Genomic DNA, 5,397 nt, shown 5'->3' with positions numbered 1-5,397 from the left:
TTTTGCATTATTTGGATTTTTTATGAGAAAGGTATGGGCACTTGAAGTTGGACTTTTTCACATTTCAATGGCTTTGGTCCAAAGTGACCTATAATGTTTTGTATTATCATATGTGTTTCTTTTAGGATTATGAAATTTTGTCCAACATAACAATTTAAGTATACATCTTAAATTTTCCAATGAACTTTGACTCACCCCAAAATCATAAAAAATTGAGGAGTTAGATCCTTGGGAAGTTGACCCAAAATTAGGGTTTCAGTCAAAATGACCTATAATGTTTTGAAATGAATGCTGATCTTACAAGTTTCAAATGGATTTTTTATAAACATGAAAGTTGTTCATATGGTTCTTAATAACATTGTTTCTCTTGGGGTCATCTTCATTTGACAAACACATCAAAAGTTAGGTCTCAGTGGATTTCAAAATAGTTAGACGAATTGACTGATCAACTTCTCAAAGCCAAACTTCAAATCTTAATGAATGAATGATTGAGGGAACTCACATGGGCTCATATATTCATAAAATGATGAATGAAATAACTTACCTTGATTGTATTTGATCATAGGTTGAGGTTGCTTCATGAGCAAGGCACATTCAATGCACAATTGAATTAGGGTTTTCTTGGGAAACAATTCTCAAGCCCCTTGGTTTATCTTGATCAAATTGACAAATTGAGATGCTTGGGAGGAATATATGATGATTGAGAGCTTTGGGAACCATTTTCATGCTTGCTTTCATCCTCATCTGGCCATTTCAATGCGCATAGGAGCCTCCTAGGAGCCTTGGATCACATGACTGCTTAAGCTTCAAAACAAAAGAAAGTTAGTGAAATATTTTGTGCTTTTGGTTAGTAAACAAAATAAGAAAATCAATAATATATAATTCAAGCATGCTTGGTGGTCTCAAACCAACTCACACAAGTCCCAACCCTAGGGTAAAGGAGCCAAGATGCTATGATCCTTGAGGCAGATGCATTGAGCAATGATATGGTGCCATGAGGGATCTTAGGGTCAAAATTAGGGTCTTACAGCATGAACTCAAGGCAACAAACCAATACCAAGGTTGCAAGGGATTTACCTACAGCAAAATGAATAATGCAAGTTTGTCATGGAACAAGCAACACTCACGTGTCATCCTGCTGCAGAACCATGATGTCGTGCTGTAAAATGTGAATGAGGCTCATGACAGACCAAGCCAAAACAATGTTGAACTATGGTCACCTGTTGTAAGCCTTGGCAGTACATGATGCTGCACTTTGAGGCATAATGTGCTAGGAATGGTTGCATACCTAGTGCAAAACAAGGCATAGTAATGGACATAACCAAGCCAGAATTCATCGCATGATGAATCATAAGTCAGGATTCTTACCTATAGTAGAATAAGCATACAAATCTACTACATCGATCAGGAATAAGCAATGCACATTGGTTCATCATGCTGCAACACCAAACCAAGCTCACAATCATAATGGAGGCCATGAACCATAGCCAAGATTGCAGATGGATTTGAGTATACCTCACACTACAACAACATTGCAGCAACCAAACAAGCATTACCTAAGCCAACACTAAACCAAAGTCAGAATGGCAATGGCCACCCTGTTGCATAAGATAGAACAATAGCTGCATAATACACAACAGTTTGCACCATCAAAACATTGAGTCAAGTCAAAAGCTTGCTCAGACCTAGCCAAAGTGTGACACAAATCAAAACCATATGCAAAACAGAACCAACTACAAAATACACAACCAAGACCACTCCTACAATGAAACATTTTAACATAATTAAATCCTTACCAACATTAAGGTGTTTCAATGCATTAAGTTCAAAATGGAGGGGGTTGTCCACAACGAATGTTACATCATGACACCAAGTTGCAAAGCAAACATTGGACCTGCAAACAACAGCATAATGGGCAGCAGAATAAGGCCAAAACTGTCCTAATTGGTCATATAAGGACAACATTGATAAACACATGAACCATCATGGAGTACATTGGCATACCAGATCATCATCATTAGCAATCACCTGCAGTAATAAACATTGACATTATGTTGCCTGCAAAAGTCATTCACTTGCAAACTACATGCAACTCGAGTCTAATGATGCAGCAGTCATGACCATAACATTATGCAAGTCATTAAATACCAAGCATCAAGCTATCACATTAGTTTACACTGCATAAATCCAACAGGTCATTCAAATAAGGCATTACATAGCATCCAACAAAGTCCTGGAGCAGAGCATTCATTACAATTATGCATCATGAACAAGTCTAAACAAAACTAGTTTTATCTCATTCATTAGTTCTGTAGCTCTTGGTTTGGTGTCAGTTAAGTGCATTCCATCTCATTTATCTAATTTCAACTAGTGTACAACATAACATGCATAGCATAACCAATCCAAGTGCAATCAAACTCACCAAAAAAATCACATGTCGGCAACTAGCAATTCATGATATGTATTCACTTTTCTTTTCTCTTAGAATTTAGCAAGTTCATATAACTAACATACTATAAACGATTTACTAACTAACTTTGACTGCCTAACTAACTATCCATCTAACAGAGATTCAACTTCCACAACTAACTAACAACCAACCTCATAACAGAATTAAACTAAACCTGCCCTAGCTGCCCTTAAACCAACCTGACTCTGCCCCATTATGTTACAAGTGGTGAGTCCTATAAATCAAACCTCACACTCACATCCAAAGGGTTGATCACAATACCAAAATCTCAGAACCTCTGCATCATCCTCAATCTCTCAACCCTCACTCAGAGCTCATACTCAATCTCCATTGAAGCTTCACCTCAAAGCTTTAATTCGGTCGAGCTAAACGTCACTCCCACTCACTGATCAGAACAAGAAGAAGTAGAAGGAAGAAGGTGATACACAAGGAAAATATTCGAATCATTGTACCTGGATAATCACATTCCTCTAGTATTTTCTTGAGCCTCGTCTTCTCCAACTCTAACGAGCACCAAAGCAATCCTCCGCTTTGAAGGTTGGTGAAAAATCCTTTTCTTGCTCTTTTCTCATTACTGTGATGTGGATCTTGATGCGAGGAGTCAAACCCCTATGGTTTTAGATCCCTTTCCTTATCCTTTGGCCTTTAATTGAGGAGTTGAGACCTAAGGTTTTCACTGTTGTCTTCCCCGATTCGTGAAGTGGGTGAAGAACTGGGGACATCCGTGATTAGAATGAGAACCAACGAGCTGAGACGGTTCTTGTGGTGTGTTATTTTGGTTGTTTGGGTCTCCGGAGGCGATTTCTGGTGCGGCAGAAGGACGTCTCAGGCCAACTTTGAATATTGGCACGTTTCTAGTGTTAGGCAGATCGTGCACTTGTGTGTTTGGATTTCAGCTTTGGGCCCTATGCATCTTGGGCCCAGTGATTTGGATCCACACTACCTTCATTCCTTTTGCACCCCATATTGGTTGCAGTAGCACATGGGCCTCCGCTCTGAGGCCCATGTCCGAATTCAACTCTCACCCCCAGTTTTTTTGGGTTGGATCTTTGTTTATTTTTTGATTTAGTTAACCACTAGTTGGTTTAATTAGCAATTAGTGAATCTTAGTTAGCAATTAGGATTTCATTAGGGTTTTAAGTCTTGATTAATTATGTTAGATTAGTGTGATTAGGATTTAATTCTTAATTAGTTAATTAATTAAGAAGGACTTTAGATGTTAGAAATAATTTGATTAGCTAATTAGGTTTAGAAAATAAGAATTAATTAGATTTTAGAAATATTAATCCTATAATTTAATTAAGTTTTAAAATTGATCAAGGTTAGTTAGATCATTTAGAATTAGATTTAATCAAGTTGGTTTAGAATTTATATTTGATTTGTAATTGATTTTTTGCTTGGTTAGAATTTTGTTATCAATATTTTATGAAATGACCATTTTACCCTTAGGGGTTTATTGAGTTGTTTTTAGCCATATAACTTGGCATGCCCCTTATGCCTAGAATGTTAATCAAACCATGACTAATCATTACATGTACACTTAGGTTAGTTTGATTAAATTCTCACCTTTAGATTAGGTTTAATCTTAATTTCCAATTAATTTAAACCTTTCGATTCAAATTGATCAAAAGTAATTTTGATCAATTAAATCCTTTGAACTTGTATGATCCTATAGTCTGAATTGAGTGACCAAAAGACCCTTGGTCTCTTAATAAGACTTTTCTCTCTAAGATGTGGATCTTGAAGCCTCAAGCCAAATTCTCGAGCAGAAATATACCCGAACGTATCGCACGCTCGAACATACAACAGAGTCGTCATCGAACTTTATTTATCCCCAAGGGGAATGGAAAACATCGATAAAACCCGAGGAAAAGAGATATGTTTGGTAAGGAAGTCGGTTATGCAAGGGGAAGGTATTAGTACCCCAAACATCCATGGTACTCCATGGGAACCGTTTCGATTGTTCTCGCTCGAATAGGTGTGATATCTAAAGATTACTCGCAAAAGGATGGGAAAAGGAAGAGAATAGATAAAGTTCTCGGTAAGGATTGGGCCCCTCATGCCTATGTATCCCCATAGTGCAATGAGGAATTCAGAGCTTCGTAGTTCAAGGAACTAGAGACATGAGGTGAAAAGAAGTGTGATAAAGGTATGGTCTGAACCAAAGAATAGTGTTTTGAACTCCAACAAGGGTGAAAAGATGAACCTAAGAGTAAGGTGGTTATTACCAATAAGTGGACTAGCAGGCCGCCACTATAAGGTAAAACCAAAAAGGAAGGAATTAAGTGTTTGAGGTTGTAGCCCAAACATCTCTTGGTTTACAAGGTGATGCAAGAATGAGCACAAAAAGTAGTGTATTTGGCTCAAAGATGACTGGTATATCACATGGAGTGAAGGAAGGTAGATTATGAATGCATAATGGAAAAGGATGGACTGAAGTGACCAAAGTCACAGAATTGGATATTTGGTGCTAAGTGACCGAAGAAGTATTGTTTGACATCGAAAGGTGAAAGTGTATCGGAATCTATAAGAGAAATGTGATTTCTACCATAGAGGGAAGTATCTCTAACCGCTATGTGGACCAGCAGGGCTACACTATAGGGTGTTTAGCCAAAAAAGAAGGAATTAAGTGTTTGAGTTTGTAGCCCAAACAACTCTAGGTAGAAAGGCGGACCATATTAGGTGTCCTAAAAGGGTATGTATGGAATGTCAAATGAAGTGTATTTCGATGTCAAAGAGACAGATATATCACTGGGTGAACGATTTATGATCAAAGGTAGATAATGGGTTATGAAAGATATGAATGACACCCTTAGGAGAAGGAAGGAATAATTAGAAGTATGCTCCCCAAGGATTCGCATCCTCGTGCCTACGTATTCTCATTGTGCAATGAAGAATTCAGAGCTCCGTAGTTCAAGGAACTAGAG

General features: G+C 37.7%; 1 long non-coding RNA gene across 5 annotated transcripts; it reads right to left on the bottom strand.

Moving 5' to 3' along the window:
* Window positions 1-236: 236 nt before the first annotated feature.
* Window positions 237-3,309, bottom strand: LOC127083263 (uncharacterized). 5 transcript variants are annotated; one of them, XR_007788365.1, is made up of 5 exons: window positions 2,923-3,309; window positions 2,005-2,177; window positions 1,797-1,894; window positions 1,369-1,685; window positions 237-1,288 (listed from the first exon to the last, which is right to left on the bottom strand). It is a non-coding gene; the product is annotated as an uncharacterized LOC127083263 (long non-coding RNA). The 5 variants fall into 5 exon arrangements; XR_007788363.1 differs by having other exon boundaries at window positions 240-804; window positions 917-1,685; XR_007788364.1 differs by having other exon boundaries at window positions 241-795; window positions 1,128-1,685.
* Window positions 3,310-5,397: the final 2,088 nt, after the last annotated feature.

The sequence above is a fragment of the Lathyrus oleraceus genome, chromosome 5 (assembly GCF_024323335.1).
Source record: "Lathyrus oleraceus cultivar Zhongwan6 chromosome 5, CAAS_Psat_ZW6_1.0, whole genome shotgun sequence".
NCBI lineage: Eukaryota > Viridiplantae > Streptophyta > Magnoliopsida > Fabales > Fabaceae > Lathyrus > Lathyrus oleraceus.
Note: the sequence above shows the minus strand (reverse complement) of the source record. Positions and strands in the feature narration are given on the sequence as shown.